Source organism: Lepidochelys olivacea (genome assembly GCF_965140295.1).
Source record: "Lepidochelys olivacea isolate rLepOli2 genome assembly, chromosome: 9".
Classification (NCBI taxonomy): Eukaryota; Metazoa; Chordata; order Testudines; family Cheloniidae; genus Lepidochelys; species Lepidochelys olivacea.
Genome location: NC_140419.1, coordinates 93,499,669 through 93,520,176, shown reverse-complemented (window position 1 = coordinate 93,520,176; position 20,508 = coordinate 93,499,669).

Below are 20,508 nucleotides of genomic sequence, written 5' to 3'. Positions count from 1 at the left end.
AACACCATGTTTCTCTGTCCCGTTCACATAGTTTAAGACTTTTTGCTACAAATTGGCTCTAAAATGGTCCCTTGCTTTCTATCTGGGGAAGACTAACGTTCTCAAAAAGTGAATCACAAGTTTGGTTCTTTTGGCCACATTGGATCAGTAGTTATCCAATATTGTGCTCTAAGATAGGTTAAAATGTAATCAAATAATTGCTATCGGTACCAAAAATGCCATGGTGTCTGTCTCATTATCCAGGGTCAGCTCTGTCACTTGAATGTCACATTACAGAACATGAATTCACACCCACAACAGTGCAGACTCATACTGAGAGATACTTAGATCAGCTGTTATGTCGCAAAAATTGTTCACCCACATTTGCTATCTATCCAGACTATCAAAAATTTAAAACTCTATTTTGTAAAGGTCATTTCTGTGAACATGGTAAACCTGTCTGGGCCTGATTCTGATCTTACTTATTACCCTAAGCCATCCTGGTATCCCTGAGTCTCCCTCTGTGCAACACAGAACTATTTGTAACAGTACCAGCCATTCTCCATGGGGTTTAACCCCTTTTTGCTCAAAGAAGGGGGTATGGCATAGGTTAGGAGGCAATCAAAGCATGCATATTGATTGGAAATGTTTTCTCCATCCCTCCAACACACACTTCCCCCCCCTCCCCACACACGCACCTCGGTGGTGGAATGTGACGGAAGCTGTAAAACATTGTGTGCACAGTTCCCCAAATACAATCGTGTGTCATCCTCAAGAACAGAGCTTCCATCAAGTGAATTTACAGGCATTAGAAAATGTTGTAGATGTTAGAATAATCAAGAGCCACAAGATGGCACTGTAGGAAAACATTTTCTCTGAGGTTTTACTTTTGCTGGGTATGATGCAGTTGCTGCTGCTACTCTTTTTTAAAGAAAAGGAGGACTTGTGGCACCTTAGAGACTAACCAATTTATTTGAGCATGAGCTTTCGTGAGCTACAGCTCACTTCATCGAATGCATTCAGTGCCACTGTATTTTCCACTGAATGCATCCGATGAAGTGAGCTGTAGCTCACGAAAGCTCATGCTCAAATAAATTGGTTAGTCTCTAAGGTGCCACAAGTCCTCCTGTTCTTTTTGCGAATACAGACTAACACGGCTGCTACTCTGAAACCTGTCTTTTTTTAAAGAAAATCTCTGTTGATCTTTACCTTTTACACCATGGTTCATCAAGTCACAAGAAGGCAGAAATGGTACAGGAGAGCAATGGTTACACAGTAAAAGAGACAACCTAGTACAGCATATGATGACAAGGCTTTAGGAGACTTGCAAATGTCTGCTTGTGGCTTCAAGTCTGATGTCTGTTCTGTGTAGGTGAACCAAACCAAAACACCTCTCAATCATGTTTCCTTATCTTCATAAAGCTTATGTAAATACAGGACTGGCTCTAAGTTTTTTGCCACCCCAAGCTCTGAGAGCGCAACTGCCCAAGCCAAAAAAAAAAGGGGGCAAGAGGGTGGCCGAAATGCCGCCCTGGAATTGTGCCGCCCCAAGCACGTGCTTGCTTTGCTGGTGCCTAGAGCCGGCCCTGTTTAAATATACAGCTAACCAGCTGCCCAACTTTATAATAACCAAGTCTACTCAATTACCATTCTTTTTTTTTAATGTTAATGTAGAGAATTGAAAAGATTTTGCAAATAACTTGTTAAAAAGAATGCTGAGAGCAAAGTCAAGTTATGACTTTCTAATATAAAGAGTGATGCCGACTCTCACAGTATTTGGTGCTTTTCTTTAAGGCCCAGCTCCTGGAGTCATGAGCATTCCATTTTTTAAAAACGAGGGCTAACTCATTGCCCTGGGAGCGGCAGAGAAAAGCTGGAAGACACGAACCAAAAAGGTACAAAAACTCAAAGGCAGACAAGACTCAATTTTTTAAAACAGCCTCATGATTTTTTAAGCCAATCTCATGATTTTGGGGGCCTGCCATGTGATTTTTTTTTGAAAGCATGAGGTTGACAATACTGAGAAACTGATGCTTTGCTTAGTTTATTTCACCTAACTGGATTGCATGTGAATTCAGAAAGAGCAGAGAAGAACATAATTGGTGGCACAGTATAAAGACACAATAAATAATTATTTCTATCTTGTGACCATGCCAGGGATACAAGGTTGAAATGCTACCTGTCCTTTTCTGGCACAAACTGGGAGCAATGCAGAGGTGGGATGCTGGGCCCTTGTGGGAAGAAAGTTCTTAATGTTCCTCTACAAAAACCATGCTGGCAGGTTCCAGAATTCCATTAATTTCTAGAGGCAGGCATGCTGAGCTCTTGTTGGTTACAGTGAGCAGACTGTCATCCTGCCCTATGCCTCTATGGGTAGGTGGAATAATATGGGAAAATGTGGGTATTCTCAGGGTTTATGTGGGGCTTGGAGAATTGTAGTGGGGTAGAGAAGATACTAAGGCCAATAGAGTAACAGTGTCTTCCTTGGCCATATCTGTTTCAGTTGATCACATAATCTCTTTTCATAAATGTGGGGTTTGTGTCTAACTGAACTCAATGGGCTAATAAATTGACAATCTGTGACAAAATATGGTGTAAAAAAAAAACTCAGCCAGGATCTGGCCTTATGTACAAAACTGGAGACCAGAAATAGACTCATAATTTGATCCAACATGGCATTTTTACATTTCAGTCCTCCCCAGTCCCCGATATCAGAATTGTCCATTGATATTGTATATTGATCATTAGGCCACACAGCCCTGTAAGGAAGGGCAGCCACGGCAGCCACACTGACTCTGGCCAATGGGCCATGTAGCCCTGCAAGAGAGGGCAACCACATAGGGCTACGTGGCCTAGTGGCCAGAGACAATGTGGTTGCCCTCTCCTGCAGGGCTATTTGGCCCAGTGGCCAGAGTCAGCCAAGGAGGCTAGTTATCCTGACTCTGGCCCCTGGGCCATGCTGTCCTGAGGCTAAGGGCGGGCAGGTGGATGCAGTCATGGGGCTATAATGCTCCCTTCCTGCCCCAAGAGGGGGATGGGGCATACTTGCCCTGTGACAGTTCCCATGAAGCAAACACAAGAGGAGCATACCAAATCAAAGTCATTAAAAAACCCAAGTAAATATTAATGGGTAAACATGTTTGCAATATTCAGTCAGCACTAATATTAAGACTGGTGATATTTTCTTACTTCCATAGGACTGATTCCTTCATCTCCCCTGGGCAGTTACAGAAGCCGCCAATTACAAAATCTGACTTAATTTGCCATCTCGTTGATTTCATGGCCTAGACTTTTGTTGTCCAACAATGTAGCTTGTGAGCATTGACATGTGCTCTCCTGAGATGTCATATTTTTTGTTTAGGACCTCAATCAATGCTGCTAATGAGCTGACCCATTTTTCAACTTGGCAAAGCCAATAATGAAAGTCCTAATCAGGCTCCTATACTCCCCTCTGCACAGCCAGGGGGACAAACAGCTTCCAGGCTTTAACTCAGATTCAGGGTCTGTTCATTTTCCCCCTCGATCCATGATGCCAGTGGGCTAGGACCAGAGAATAAAGCATAGTCTTGGGGATCTGCAAGTAACTGGGCCCTGTTTCTATGGATCGTGGCTAATTATGAGGAGGAATTTTTCCATTCATGCTCTCCTGCAATACCTCACCACCTTGCCTTGGTAGCAGGACAAGACCAGTAGCCATGCAGCCATTGGTTCCCTGCCCATGGCTGTGCTATGGGAGTTTTACTACAGATCTTCCACGTCTCTTCAGTAGGAGCTTCCTGATGAGTGTGCTTCCATCTCAGAAACTTGTCCCTTGCCCTGCTTGCTTTTTCTGTGTGTCCCACAATCCACGTGGATTTTTTGCAGGTGCTGTGTAGACAAGAAGCCATGCAGGGCAGAGCAGCATTCTGCCACCAGTGGCTTTGCTTCACCTCCTCCAGCACAGGCTTGACCAAAGGCACTCACATTGTGCTGATGTCATCTTATACAGAGGGCTGCCCTGCAAACTAGGAGTTTGCTACAATTCTTATAAAAAGTCCTACTGCCGCCCTTTTCCTTTGTTTCCAGGTATCTGATTTTTAAGTCTATAATGCCAGAGATATTCAATATGCTGCCTACTATAGATCATCAGCTGAGATGAAATGAAATGAGTAAACCAATCAGACTTTAAAAAAGATATTTGGTTTGATACAGCTTTCTGCTCTGGCACTGCACCCAGGCTCTAGTGTCAATTCTTATAGACTCATGGAGATTTTTCCATTTTCTTATTCAATGCATTGAGATCTAGCCTTTGCACATAAGATCTAAAGGTAGAATAAAGAAGGCAAGACTCCAAAAGTATAGATAATATTTTGCACCAAGGACCTGTGCATCGTTGGGAAACCTGCACCAGTGAAATTGAACATGTTGCACTGGTGTAAAATAGTTGCTGAAGTAAATTGTGCTGTTGCAACCTTTGTCTACATTAGGCGTTTAAACCAATGTATCTACATTACTTAGTGTGGCTACCCCAGTGCAATTTTCTCTAATGCAGAGAGGCCCTAGGAATCTCTTATCTTCATGTGATTGTACAAGGGGCTGGTAGCTTTAATATAAGGCAGTCTCCTGAATTAAATGGGGTTTGATAAGTTGTGATGGCTGGTCCCATGAGGGAGTGGTGGGCAAGCAAAGATGACGGGTGAGAGAGGGAGAGCAGTCGAAGGGTTCTCATGGGACAATGTCTGCCAAGGAGGATGTGAATGAAACTGAGGACCCAGCTGGACCTGCCACTTTTGTATAAGTGACTGGCTAAATCCTGCTCACCATGCACCTATGAATAATACTGCTGAAGACAATGGCCCAAATCCTCAGAAGGTATTTAGGCTCCTATCTCCCACTCCCAATGCCTAAATACCTTTTTGAGGATCTGGCACATGGGACTACTCAAGCAAGCAAGATTGGCTCCAGTCTCACAGAGAGGCCAGAATCCAGAGGCAGTATCCTCCCCTAACCTGGAAAGAGAGTGATGGAGAGATCACATGTAAATGTGTGGGGAATCCTTTGCTGATGGAGATGACTTTTACCTCCATGATAATTCCATGACATTTCCATTTAGGAGATCATCTCACTTAGGCCCTGTAGCAGGGTGCTTTACCCTGTTAAGGCCCGCAGCTTTTGGGCCAGCCAGCCCTGTCCTGACATGTAACCCCTTTAAAAACAAGTGTTTGGCCCTGGAAGAGGGAATGATCAGACACAGCTGGAAGGGGTTTGGATGATTGCCTGCAGAGTGCCTGATTCCTGTAAAGGTTGAAAGAACTCAAGTTGAGGGGGGAGCTACAGAAAGCAGGTGTTGGTGGCTAGACAGACTGTCTCTAGAAAGAGGAAAAGGAGTATTAGTGGCACCTTAGTACTCCTTTTCTTTTTGCGAATACAGACTAACACGGCTGCTACTCTGAAACCTGTCTCTAGGAAGAAGCTTCTAGAAACAGGAGGATTGACCCAAGGAAGCCCTTGGGTCAGGGAAAGTAGCTGTTGGATTTATATTGAGTGGTTTTATTTTAGGGTTTGCTAAGGATAGTTGGTGCAACAAGTGAACAGTGCCCTGAAGAAAGGACCTGAATGGATGCTGGGTGTGGGGTTTACTCCTTCCTGGGCTGAGGAGACAAACAGCTTCCAGCTGCTTTCTTAAGAACTGGTTCTTTGATGTGCAAGTTCCCGAATTGCTGTGAAAACTACTGTAGCACCTGCTGAAATGCAGTGATTTCTGAGCTGGAGAGCCTCAATTAATTGGCATGCTGCACAACAGTACAGAGACAAATTTTGGCCCAGAACCACAGGGAGAAATCCTTACTCTTATCAAAAAAAAAAAAAGTCAGGAGATATTTAATGCTCATGCAGAATGAGGCAGAACTCTGCTTATTTGTTAAGGTCACATTCAAACCTCATTTGCCAACTTGCAATAAGTTACGGGATCGAGCTGATCATTCCTATCAATAGACTGGTCAAACACCAGAGCCACACGTAATCCCAGCCAGCCACTGGAGCTAGTTCGCCAGCAAAAGCTTAGAAGCAACTCAAAATCCTACCACGCTAGCAGTTGCTCAAACGGTTGTTTTACACATGCAATGGCATCATCCAGTTAAGATCAAGCTGCGCTTCTTTGCCAGCAACTGCTAGCAAACGTTTGCCCACCTTCCCTGCTGCTGAGTCGTATCAAGATTAGATGCAGGGAGGCAAGCAGGCTTACAGCTTCATCTGTCGGCTCCACAGGAATGCAGGAGCGGAACAGCATGGCAGGAGGAAAAACTTTTGAAATCATCAGTTATAAGGTCTTACCTTGAAAGGGCTAGCTATTTGCCTGGGGGAGGGGAGCCTTCCTCTGTTTGAAAAATAACCCAAGACATCCTCCCCCCCCACCCCCCCCAACAAAGTCGTCACAGCTGTGTGTTTGTTATTCATCCCAGGAAAGTGGGTGGTAGAATTTTGCAGAACTGCATCAGGAAGTGTAAGATTATAGATAAAAACAGGTCATCATGGAATGTAAATCCTGGCCTTACCTGACTCTGTTAGGAATACAGTACAATTATTTTGGGAGCCTTAGTACCTTTTGCAATATTCGTAAGTGATGGATAGTTTTCCAATAACCAGCAATTCTCTCCTTCCCCCTCCTCTCTTGCAGGAAGCCACTTTTCCCATCTACTTAGGAAAAGTTTGAATGACATGGGGGCGGGGGGGGAGGATTATATTTTCAGAAAGGAAAGGGGTAGGAGCACAGAGGGTTGATGTTTCTGAGCATTTATCTCAATTACTACAAGCTCTTGGAAATAGATGAAGTACGCCAGTCAACCCCTGGTTCTGTTAGTAGAGTTGTAAGGCTAAAATCCCAGCAGTGAGCATTTCCACCCACCTCAGAGCAATGGCTTTCAAGATGTGCGGCATCTGTCATCCTATGCCATGTGTCCCATGCAGGCTCACATTTCTCAAGGCTATCACTAAGTTCAGGATATCACAGCCTTTTTGGTCAGATAAAATGTGTTTTTAAAAAAAAAATCTAGGTTGTTACTGCATAGCAAGGACTAGCAATCTGGCTGAGCTCTTCCTGGCAGCAGGGTTGAATGAGAGTCGGGGATAAGTTGCCCTGCTCATTGGGGGAGCAGGGCACTCAGTATCTTGCAAGAGTGGGCTTATTTTTAAATGAGTTGCAGTGACTGAGTCTACAGAAAAGGGGGCATGTCAGTAAATTACCCCCACTTGTGCATACCAGTTAAGGACCCACCTAACTACTTTTCTCTCGAGATGGGCAGGATTTGTCAGCCTTCATGGTAGGAGAGTAGTAGAACCTCCCAAGATCTAAAGGTAGTTTTGGTCCTCACAGGCAGAGGTGATTGGTAGGCATTTCGGTGCTTTCTGCTAGCGTTTTAGATGAGCTGCGTGGAGTGTTTACAAGGAGGACTAGGCATCCTTTTCTTTCTTCCCATCCTAACCCCTCACATCTCCCTTCTATCCCCTATACATGTGACTCGTATCTTGGTTACCACTCTGAAAATCTGGTCCCCTAACTATTATAGTTCTAAAAATATTGCCATGTTGTCCTTTATGGTCTATGATGTCACAAATTCTCATATTAAGCAATGCCTAAATACCCCTAAACCATAGGCTCAAACAGCCTACTGGGCCCATAAAGTGCCTTCAAAACAGGACTTTACAGATTAAAAATGAAAGAGACGAACCACTCCAAAGCAGCCTTTGTGGTCTATAGTGTCAATAACACACACTAAAGAGCCCCTAACCAGATATTTACACAATAGACCTAATGGCTCCACATGAGCTGTTATGGTCTAGTGGTTAAACAATATGAATAGTCAAGAATGCACAGCGTAAATCCACAGGAGTTTCTTTGATCTGTTGTGGCAATTCTCATGTTCGGTTACTTCAATAACATAGTCTACATTTAACAAAAAAAATTCTCCTTTCTCTTCACTCAAAAAAAAGAGAGAGAGAGAAAGAAAGTAAACCACAACGGCTATGTAAAGATATATTAAGAGTCTGTCAAGGCCACACAAATCAGAAAATTCAAAATTGGACCTAAAACTCCATCCTTAGTTCACCATATTGTGCCAAGGTATTTACAGTACACATGGTACATGGGCTTTCCACATATCAGCTGGTGTCATTGAAAATTAGAGTTAAAGGGTATAGAGCTAGGTTAATCTATAACTCAGAATTTCCTTTTTACAGTTACTTTAATGTAGTCTTCTGTTGTTAAATAGTGTCTCTCTAGGCAGGGAGGAACTTGCCCACATGTAGACATCCTGGTCATACTGCTTTCTTGTGAGTCATTAGCTGTCTCCTATGAGTTGGGTATATAATTTACTTCTTTTTTCTTCCATAAAAGACTGTGGAAGCAAATTCACAGCCAGCCACATTATCAGGCCTACTGAGTGTACAGCAGCTTGATGACCAGGAAGAATAGGGTGGGTGGATCATAACAATACTTAGCCCTTCTATAGCACATTACCTCGTCAGAGTGCTTTATAAACACTGTCTAATCAATAATGTTTTCCTCATCACTGGAGATTAATGAAGGGGCCATCTGATTCTGCTGCAGTTACGTACTCAATTGATGGTGAAGCACCCAAACATTTGCCCTTCCATTCTTTTGTACCTGTTCTTTCAGGGAATTTTTTGATGTTTCAGAGGGAATTTAGTTTTCATGAAAATGAAAGAAGGGCTAATGGCTTGTGCTTGAGCTGCAGATACGCAGGCAGGCATCGGACAGGACAGCACTGCATGGAGGGGCAACACACTACCGGGTCCTGACCTAGTTATTACAGCACTGAAAGTCTGTAGTGGGTTTCCCCTCTCCACCAGCTGGGTTGCAGGTGGGTGTTGTTTGAGACACTCTTGTACTGTGCCCTCACCTTTTTTTTATTCAGATACCCGGATGCTATACGCTCCATGCCTTACTGACATGGATGAAGGAACGATTCCTTGCTATGAGGAATGTTGTCTGAAGAGGCAAAATTAGGACAAAGCTGAGGCTGCGGGAAGCAAAGTGACCAGGAGATTATCTTTGGCCTGTGGTGGCATCAGTTCCATGGGATTGGGGTTGTTGGAGGGCCGAGTAGGGCGTAAGGCTTTCATGGAAGAAGTGTGTTTTGAGGAGGGATGTGGTGGTCAGAAAGGGAGTTCAAGGTGTAGGGGGCTGCACAGGCAAAGGCATGGGAGGAGGAGGAGAAAGTGATGGTTAGGCATGAGGATCTGGTGGAGCAAACAATGGGTAAGGGGAGAGTCAGGAAGAGGCTGAGCAGAGCTTGTCGGTGAGGACACACAGCTTGAAATTGAAGTAAAAGGCAGGAGTGATAAAGGGCCTTGACATGGGTGGACGTGGTCTGGGGATAACCTGTCCCTGCATGCCCCCCCACACTGAGGGTCCATAATTATGAGGGAGCACAGCAGGGAACAACCAGGGCTGCAGAAAAGGAGCCAGAACAAAGCTACTACAGCTCCTCTAGCTTGTCACTGGGTGTGGGTGGGAGGAGGTGGGGCAGGAAAAGCTACCACAGCAGGCCCACCCATATTGCAGAGCTCAATCAGTTCAGCTCCATAGCTCCATCAGCCACTGGCTCCTCCATAGCAATCCTCTGCTTCTAGTCTAGCCAGCTGCTTGCCCCATTAAGCGGAGAGGGAGCCAACCTGTACAGCACTGGCTGATCCCTGACAGGCCTCCCCTTCCCCAGGGAGTCACCGACAGAGCAGGTAAATATGGGGAGAGAATGAGCCCCAACTGAGCGGCGGCGGGAGTGAGTGAGCCTCCTTCAGGGGACTGCAGCAGGATGGAGAGAGAGAATGCACATTATCAGGGGAAGGTTGGAGAGGTGAGGACAGACACCCCCACCCTCTTAAACACACACACGAGATAAGGAGATTTGGGGAAAGTGAGAACAGGGGAGGGTTGTGGTGAGAAGGGACACTTACCCTCCTACACACACAAGGGTTTGGGAACTCGGTGGTGAGGAAGTGGGGAGTGGGTTTGAGGATGCAGATGGTAGGCCTCTGGTAGGCAGTTGCCGGCTATATGAAATACCATGATGGGATTTATGAGTAACTAAGAAGGGCCTAGGGGGATTCCACCCTTCTCGTTTGTGATTTTGCACTTCCCGCCGGCTGTAAGTGGCCTTGAAAGATTCCTGATGCTTCCAGAATTGGGATATTTGACTCTGGGACATCGCATTTTTGGAAGCAATTTACTGAACAGATTTGATGCGGTGAGTAAATGCGTCACGTCGGCGTAGGTGCATTGCTAGTGGAACTCAAGCTAACACAATGTGATTTCCCCCTTCTTTCTTCTGTAGTAGCTAGGCCACATAGGAAGGTTTGAGTCTGCTACTGCTTTCATGCTGCTGACCTTGGCCCTTTAGCTCAGAAAGTCCAGGCTTTTTTAAACCCAGAGGTCCTGGGTTCAGTCCTGCCGATGACCTGACTATGGTCATCACTACTATAGCATATTTTGGAACTCTTACACCCCTTCTCTTTATGGAAGCAAATTCTTGCAGTAAGTCTGTAGGCAACTACAAATGTACCCTGTAGTCTTTAAGTTGCTTTTCTACAAAGTGTAAATGTGAAACATTGAAGCTACTGCAGTTGGGGGATTAAATTTAGTTCCAAAATATTTGACTTGACTCTGACATCGCAAACCACTTCTGAAACATTTATTCATGAGTTTGATTATAAAAAACCCATATGCCATTTACAGAAGAAATTACTTATGAAGGCATCAAATTTTATACTTAAAAATAAGCTTTGAAAACAAGACCACCAAATGACAAAACAGGCTATTTAGAGCCCAGATGGCGGCATAAAATAAATAGCCATTTCCTCAGTGGAAGCATAGGCAATTTGGCTGCATGAAGCTGCAATTCCAGCAGAGATCCTTGAAACAGATGTTGATATTGCGTGTGCATCAAAACTTTAGCAAAAAGCAAGATGTTCAGGTAGCAGGAATGTACAATAACTGACAACCTCAGATTCTTTTGTCCATGGGAGAGATCTATTTAAAACCCAAACATGACTTTTCTGGCGCATTGAACATAAGCACATGCTAGGATAAGGTTAATACAGGTGCCTAGTCTTGTCTGGGATACTAAAAAGCTTCAGTATTTTTTCTTTTTAAAAATATCCCACTGTTCTATCATTAGTGGTAGAAAAAGGGTAAGGGGGGAGATCCAGGATGAAACTGGAAAAAAAAAAATCCTCATCTTTATCCATGCAAGAAAGAAACATGAAATGAACCAATTCCCTACCATTTGAAAAATACCTCCTATTGCTTCTTTTATGTCTAGTTAACTTAATGTCCCAATAGCCTTTAATAAGACTGTATTCAACAAAACCCTGTGGACAAGATTCTGATATTTTGTCCATATTAAGCAGTTTCTTACACCAGGTTTATTCCCATTGGTTTTAATGGAAGCAAGGTACTGCCCAGGATAAGAATGGGATTGCAGTCTGCTCCAAATTATGTTTTGGCTCAGGCTGTTCATGAGAAATTTTAATGCCAGAGGTAATTTTTTGGAGACAATGCTAAGCAATGACAAAAAATTGTGGTTTTGAGTGGAACAGATTTTCTCCAGGTGACGAGCAACAGCAGTGGCAGCTCTGAAAACCTTGAATTCTTCTCTGATGTAAAAACAAACATGCTCACAATTTACCGTGAATCAGTTCAGTGCCACTCCCAGTTGATTTCTTGAACAGCAATGAGGTATGCTGCTTATGGCTAGTGCTTCCCGCACATTTGGTCGGTTGTCCCGCTTCAATCCTATTGCAGTATATAGAGGTTAGATGGCCCCCACTGAAGCCAATGGGAGTTTTGTCATTGGCTCTAAAGCATGCCGGGTCCGGCTGTAAAGGTCAGGAATGACTGCCCCAGCATGGATGTGCTGGGGTGAAGATAGGAGCAGGTAGCCCTCGTTAAAGGTTCTGTACAGGAGACGGTTATAACGTGGCTGCTTGCACTCCCCTTGTCCGTCAATCCATGCAAAGACTGCTATTGAATCCAGTGAGCTTTAGATGAGGCCCTCAGCGTCACCGGGCGTGGTGGCTCTCCTTGGCAGCAATGGAGGAGTGTCTTGGAGGGGTAGAGTGTGGGTGTGGTCCTCTTTCTAGGCAAGCAACTGCAGGGCTGTGTGGAGAGGTAGCTGCTGCTGGTACGTCTGCTTTTTCTAGCACTGCTTGGAAGCTTCCTGCACGAAATGCCTCCAGACACTCCCTTGGGTGTTGTGCATGCACGCTCTCTCGCTCGCACGCTCTCTCTCTCCCCAACAGAGTGAGTCAAGCTCTTGGAATGGATGACCCAGTGGTTAGGACACTAGCCTAGGACTTGTGCGACCTGCGTGTACTGCTCTGCTCCACCGCACGCTTCCTGTGTGGCCAACAATGGTGAGTCGCTTGGCTACTGTGGTGATGGGGGAGCCATGTAAGTTCCTCCAATAGATAACTGAACCCCCAGGCCCAGACACGCCATTTTGGGTTGTCGGGGGTTTCTGTTTTCATGAGAACTTGCAGCCTATATCGTTAGATGGGAAAAGTGCCAGCCCAGTTGCAAGCTGCCCTTCTGCCCTTGTGGAAACCCCTCCATTGGCGCCTTGTGGGTAAGGAGGGAGATTAGGATGGGGCAAAAGGGTTTGACTACCCTTTGTAGCAGCACAACTCGCCCTCCGGCCTCATAAGGAACCCTTGGAGTACATGAGTGCTGACCCTGTCAGAATTAACATATTCCAGTTTCCCCACTACGATGTGATTTCTCCCCCCGACCCTGCCCTGTACCTCAGGGTGATATCTGGGGCTCAGCACTCAGGGAGCAGAGCTTCTGCAAGAGACACACAGGATTTGTGCTGATGGCCCTGACTTACTGCAGGCTTCCCAAGATCCATCACAGGGTCTCAAGAGATCCATGCATTTTGAGAGCCAAACCCAGGGGCAATTCTTAGCGGGGGCAACTGGCTCCCTTGAAAATGATCACCTTAAAACCTTCATGTCCAGATTTTCTCAGGTTATTCTCCCCTATATAGGAGTAATTTGAATAAGGATGATTTGATCTGTAGTTACACAGTGGCTCTGTCACCTCTGTATACTTACTGACCTGTGGATGCCCAAGGAATTTTGTACACCAGATTAAGTGAAGTCATTTTATTTTAAAAAAAATTTGAATAAGAGTATACTCTCATTTAGTCTCATCCACCTCTCTGTAACAGTGCCTTTATAGCCTGTCCAGACCACGGCTGCGTTTGCCCAAAGAAGCCATAGCAATCTGGTAGATAAAAGTAGTATAAAGAATTGGAGGGTATATATGGCTATTACAGGGCTCTCCTGGATGGAGTCAGAACTCCTTAGCTGAGTCAGAAGCCTTATAATGGCTATGGAAGATTCTCCCTTTCAGTTAAGCAATAGAAGCATGGGGTTTTGGTGCAGGAGGATGTGGAATCTATCCCCAGCCTCACAATCACAGTCTGAGTGGTCATATTATCCAGCAGAGTGGCAACCGAGAAGCCCTAAATGGCCACAGGTTTGTTACAGTATTAAAATGGTTTTGTTTTGGGAGTCGAGGTGTGTAGTGGTTGGAACAGGGGGCATGGGAGTCAAGAATCCTCAGATGTGTTCCAAAATCAGCAACTTCACACAGTCTGATCTTGGTTAAGTCACCTGATCTTACTTTGTCGCATTCTTCCCCATCTGTAAAAATGGGAATAGTAACAGGTGCACCTTTGTAAAGGAAGTTGAGATCATCAGCTGAAAGGCAAGTGTAAAATATAGATACTTATATAAAAGCCTGCTACCTTACTGAATAAAGCCATCTTCTCTTCGATGGTAAATAATACTGGCCATACTGTCTTACTACACTGATCTTATAGTCAACCAGCTAAATACTATACCTGTTCGTATTAATTTCAATGATCTTGACACTTCTGTGTCAGTGTGTTAGAGTTGCTACTCCCTTGTCAGCAGGTAGTAAATGGGAGGGTGTTGACAGCAGATAAGGAGCCAATGCATTATATCCCAGCAGTGCGCGTATTCTGACTTCTAAATGCTGAATGTTTATATGTGCCGTGTATATTAACAATTGACTGGGGTTATTATCACTGTTCTCAGTTAATCTATATTGCTAATGTTATTACAAACTAACTGGTCCTTGCTGTGATGGTTTATCCCTCCAGAAGAACTCCCTTGTTTGATTTAGCACCAAGAAATCTAAGGGTGTATCTTTGGTTTTCATGAATATCTGAGACATACGTGTATAACAAGGACTCCTCCTATTGGGGCACCTGGAACTCCCTCCCTCTCAGAATGAGACAATAAAATCAAAGTAAAAAAATGTATTCAATAAAGGTAAGTGGATAACATCACAGAATATAAAGTCAGAGAAAAGTAAATTCTCTGCACCCATCACAGCTGTTAGTTGAATGGAATTGCCTTTCCTCATGGAAAGGACAGCTGCTCCAGCCCTTCAGTCTGTAGCGTGCACTTCCTCACAGTCCAGTAGGGGGCTCCAAAGCAGTGGCATAACTTCATTTAAAACCTGGCAGCCCTAGCAGAATACAGAGGGACACTTTCAAAAGTGTCCTGAATCAATTATGTACATATGGAGCTAAAGCAGCAACACACCCAACATTTTCACCTAGAGCTGCCCCTGGGCCAGATCCTCAGCTGGTGTCAATCAGCATAGCTCAGCTGAGGATATCGCCCGGGGTATGCACGTACACATATAAATGTCTCCTTCAGGCTGCCCTTGTGCACATTCAACTTGGCACACCCTGTTACGGTAGCAGCACCTGACTTACCTGCACAAGCCCTTTCCCAGCATTAATAGGCATTAGTGCTGTAAAAGAGTCTGTGCAATCTTGTGTACACTCAGGAGGTGGCTGGGGTCTAAACATCAGGCCTCCAGATTTGCCACAGAACTTTCCTTATAATTTTGTGTCTGCAAATAACTGTACCCATATCCTTGCACTTTCAGCTAATTGTGGGTACAAATGGAACACTTAGGCTATGTCTACACTACGAAATTAGGTCGCATTTATAGAAGTTGGTTTTGTAGAAAGCATTTTTATACAGTCGATTGTGTGTTTCCCCACACAAATGCTCTAAGTGCATTTAGTCGGCAGAGTGTGTCCACAGTACAGAGGCAACCATTGACTTCCAGAGCGTTGCACTGTGGGTAGCTATCCCGCAGTCTCTGCCGCCCATTTGAATTCAGGGTAGAAATCCTAGAATGCCTGATGGGGCAAAAACATTGTTGTGGGTGGTTCTGGGTGCATACTGTCAGGCACCACCTTCCCTCCCTCCTTCTGTGAAAGCAATGGCAGACAATCGTTTCGCGCCTTTTTTCCTGGGTTACCCATGCAGACGCCATACCATGGCAAGCATGGAGCCCACTCAGCTCACTGTCACTGTATGTCTCCTGGGTGCTGGCAGACGTGATACTGCATTGCTACACAGCAGCAGCTCATTGCCTTTTGGCAGCAGACAGTGCAGTATGATTAGTAGCCATCGTTGCCATACTCCAGGGTGCTCTGTTAGCCGACCTTGGTGAGGTCGCTCAGGGCACCTGGGCAAACATGGGAGTGACTCAGCCAGGTCATTTCCTTTTTAAGTTTCGCCTCATGGTGAATCAGTCCTGCCGCAGTCCTACTGCACCATCTATTAATGAGCAGCCAGGAGACGACGATGGCCAGCAGTCATACTGCGCCATCTTCTGCCAAGCACCCAGGAGATGACGATGGCCAGCAGTCGTACTGCACCATCTGCTGCCAGCAAGATGTATAAAGATAGATGAAGTGAAATCAATGGCCTGCTAAACCCAGGGTTTTGAGTTCTATCCTTGAGGGTGCCGTTCTGTTTCTCCTTGATGCAAAGCCACCCCCTTTGTTGATTTTAATTCCCTGTAAGCCATGTTTTCAGTCGCCCCTCCCTCCGTCAGAGCAGGGGCAGACAATAGTTTCGTGCCTTTTTTCAACACAGATGCCAGAGCACTGGGAGCATGGAGACCGCTCAGATCATCGCAGCACTTATGAGCACTATAAACACTGCGCGTGTTATCCAGCAGGATATGCAGAACCATAACCTGCAAGAAAAGCAAAACCAGGCGAGGAGGAGGCAACTGCAGCACGGTGATGAGGACCTGGACATAAACTTCTCACAAAGTACAGGCCCCTGCAATGTGCACATCACAGTGTGAGTTGGGCAGGTTCATGGCGTGGAACGCCGATTCTGGGCCTGGGAAACAAGCACAGAGTGGTGGGACCTCATAGTGTTGCAGGTCTGGGCCGATTCCCAGTGGCCGAGAAACTTTCGCATGCATAAGGGCACTTTCATGGAACTTCGTGACTTGCTTTCCCCTGCCCTGAAGCGCAAGAATACCAAGATGAGAGCAGCCCTCACAGTTGAGAAGTGAGTGGTGATAGCCCTGTGGAAGCTTGCAACGCCAGACAGCTATCGGTCAGTCGGGAATCAATTTGGAGTGGGCAAATCTACTCTGGGGGCTGCTGTGATGCAAGTAGCCAACGCAATCACTGCGCTGCTGCTATCAAGGTTAGTGACTCTGGGAAATGTGCAGGTCATAGTGGATGGCTTTGCTGCAATGGGATTCCCTAACTGTGGTGGGGCTATAGACGGAACCCATATCCCTATCTTGGCACTGGAGCACCAAGGCAGCGAGTACCTAAACCGAAAGGGGTACTTTTCAATAGTGCTGCAAGCACTGGTGGATCACAAGGGATGTTTCACCAACATCAACGTGGGATGGCTGTGAAAGGTACATGACGCTCGCATCTTCAGGAACTCTGGTCTTTTTCAACAGTTGCAGCAAGGGACTTACTTTCCAGACCAGAAAATAACTGTTGGGGATGTTGAAATGCCTACAGTTATCCTTGGGGACCTAGCCTACCCCTTAATGCCATGGCTCATGAAGCCATACACAGGCAGCCTGGACAGTAGTCAGGAGCTGTTCAACTACAGGCTGAGCAAGTGCAGAATGGTGGTAGAATGTGCATTTGGACGTTTAAAAGTGCGCTGGCGCAGTTTTCCTGACTCGGTTAGACCTCAGCGAAACCAATATTTCCATTGTTATTACTGCTTGCTGTGTGCTCCACAATATCTGTGAGAGTAAGGGGGAGACGTTTATGGCGGGGTGGGAGGTTGAGGCAAATCGCCTGGCTGCTAATTACGTGCAGCCAGACACCAGGGCGGTTAGAAGAGCACAGGAGGGCGTGGTGCGCATCAGAGAAGCTTTGAAAACCAGTTTAATGACTGGCCAGGCTATGGTGTGAAAGTTCTGTTTGTTTCTCCTTGATGGAAACCTTCCCCCCCCCCCCAGTTTCACTCTACTTTCCTGTAAGCTAACCACCCTGCCCTCCTCCCTTCGATCATCGCTTGCAGAGGCAATAAAGTCATTGTTGCTTCACATTCATTCATTATTTATTCATCACACAAATAGGGGGATAACTGCCAAGGTAGCCCGGGAGGGGTGGTTGAGGAGGGAAGCACGGGGTGGGGTGTTGGAGGAGGGAAGGACGAGGCCACACAGCACTTTAAAACTTATTGAATGCCAGCCTTCTGTTGCTTGGCAATCCTCTGGGGTGGAGTGGCTGGGTGGCCGGAGGCCCCCCACACCGCATTCTTGGGTGTCTGGGTGAGAAGGCTATGGAAGTTGGGGAGGAGGGCAGTTGGTTACTCAGGGGCTGTAGCGGCGGTCTGTTCTCCTGCTGTCTTTCCTGCAGCTCAACCATACGCTGGAGCATATGAGTTTGATCTTCCAGCAGCCTGAGCATTGAGTCCTGCCTTCTTTCAGCAAGCTGACGCCACCTACCATCTTCAGCCTGCCACCTCTGCTCGCAGTCATATTGTGTTTTCCTGCACTCTGAGATTGTCTGCCTCCACGTATTTTGCTGTGCTCTGTCAGTGTGGGAGGACAGCATGAGGTCAGAGAACATTTCATCAGAAGTGCGTTTTTTTCGCCTTCTAATCTTCGCTAGCCTCTGGGAAGGAGAAACATATCCAGCTGGTGGAGGGGAAAAAATGGGAGAGTGGTAGTTAAAAAGACACATTTTATAGAACAGTGAGTACGCTCTTTCACAGTAAACCTTGCTGTTAACATTACATAGCACATGGGCTTTCATTACAAGGTTGCATTTTGCCTCTTATTGAGGGTCTGCCGGTTTGGTGTGAGAGATCACTCACACAGGGCCGGGCAGCAGAATTCGGCTTACAGGCAGCCATGGTAAGCCACAGTCTTTTGGCTTCTTTAACCTTAATAACATGTGGGAATGGCTTCAAATAGCAGCGCCCTCATTTCCCATACAAAGTAGCTGTTGGGTTGGCCATTAAAAATGGGTTGGCAATTTAAAAGGAGGGTCTGCGGTTTCCGGTTTCACGTGCAGCAGAAACCCAACTAACTCTCCACCCCTCCCCACTCACACACACCCATTTCTCTGGGATGATGGCTTCACCCCTCCCGCCACTACGTGGCTAACAGCAGGGAAGATTTCTGTTCAGCCACAGGCAAACAGTCCAGTCCACCTCTGAATGTCCGCTTACTAAAACCACCCTATTTCAACCAGGTGACCATGAACGATATCACTCTCCTGAGGGTAACGCAGAGACATAAAGAATGGATGATGTTTGAATGCCAGCAAAAACCATACGCTGCCATGCTTTGTTCTGCAATGATTCCCGACTACATGCTACTGGCCTGGCATGGTAAAGTGTCCTACCATGGAGGACGGAATAAGGCTGCCCGCCCCAGAAACCTTTTGCAAAGGCTTTGGGACTACATCCAGGAGAGCTTTATGGAGATGTCCCTGGAGGATTTCTGCTCCATCCCCAGACACATTAACAGACTTTTCCAGTAGCTGTACTGGCCGCGAATGCCAGGGCAAATTAATCATTAAACACGCTTGCTTTTAAACCATGTATAATATTTACAAAGGTACACTCACCAGAGGTCCCTTCTCCGCCTTCAGGGTTCCGGGAGCTGCCTTGAGTGGGTTCGGGAGGGGAGGGGGGAGACTGGGTCCTGGGTCCAGGTCCAGGGATGGAATACTTTGCTAGACATGTACACAGTACACCTGTTTGCTGTCAGCAGAGTAAGGGTGAGACTCAGGAATCCTTTGTATAAGGAATATTCAGGGAATTAAGCTGTAAAACTATATAAACTCTACTGAGCATGTGCAAATTGTGATTATTTTTTTTAAAGGCTCATACCTTGGCCAAATTTGGGTGGATTTTCACAGGGTTGACAAAAGTTGCATCCCTGACACAAAGGCCACCCTGCTGCCAAATTTCAAGTTCCTGAATGGAGGTGCTAGAGCTTTTCGGGAAAAAAAATGGTCGTCAGAATTTTTTAATGTGAGCAAAATAATGTATTATAGTGTATTAGCCCCTAGCCTTGTTCTTAGAAACTGCTGACCCTTTTCAGCTGAAATTTTCCAAAACAATTCAGCCTGAGGCAGACATCTAGCTTGGAAAATTTAACCCCAAACAGTTAGTATGGCAAAATTCTAAGCTACTGAAAACAGGGACTTATAATGGGGAAGTATCAAGCAACCTTAATAGAAGGTAGTGCTGCTAGCCCCATCTACAATAATATATATTTTTAGGTAGGGAAATTACAGTCCAAAGTAAGAGGCAAATATATGTACTCATCTATTACATTTTTATTAGAACTAATTAATGAGGCTGGCATGCTTCTGAAAATTTGATAATGTACTTTCTGATTAACAGGTGAAGGGTTCTGATGAATACCAAAGTTATAATTTCTGAATTTCATACTTCTGGAGTGTATAAATCAGATCACTGCTGATATAAATGGGAAAGTCCCAAGTTATTGTTTCCATTGTACACAACATCATCATCCTTCGTTGTGGATTTACGTCGTCATTAGTCTGCTGTGATTTCCATATAAGGCTGCACGACCTTGACTTGAAATTGGAAACTATTCTGGATCTAACAGATCTAACTGTGGCAATTTATTACATTTTTGCTTCTAAATGGTGACTGTTAGACATTTTCTTTTCTGTGTGACACACAAAATAACTTCCTTCTAGTTTTGCTCTCAATTTTATGCAAAATGACCTTTGCATTGGTGGCATGGTGCTATGATTTCAAAACAGTGCTCTTGCTGACAGACAGTTTTTGCTGTGTATATTTTTATTTATTTTATTTGTATTTTTACCCCATGTAGCTCATCTGGGAACAAGGACATACTGTGACAGATTCTCTTTCATACCAGGGTCTGTAATTAATCTCCTCCTACTACTTAATATCAGTTAATATTTTATCAAAATAGTGTCTGGCTAGCCAAAGCTGCATTCACAGAAATAACATGGAGTTGTTACAAATAAGTGGGTGTATATTTGCTCCTTTTGGATACACTTATATTTTTGATTCTTTTGTAGTTCATATTAAAGGATGGTATTCTCTCTAGTCTGCTGTAAGGCTTTCCACATCCCTAAACATCCAATGAGTCCTATATTATGGCCAAAATCCTTTCCCAATCCTCAC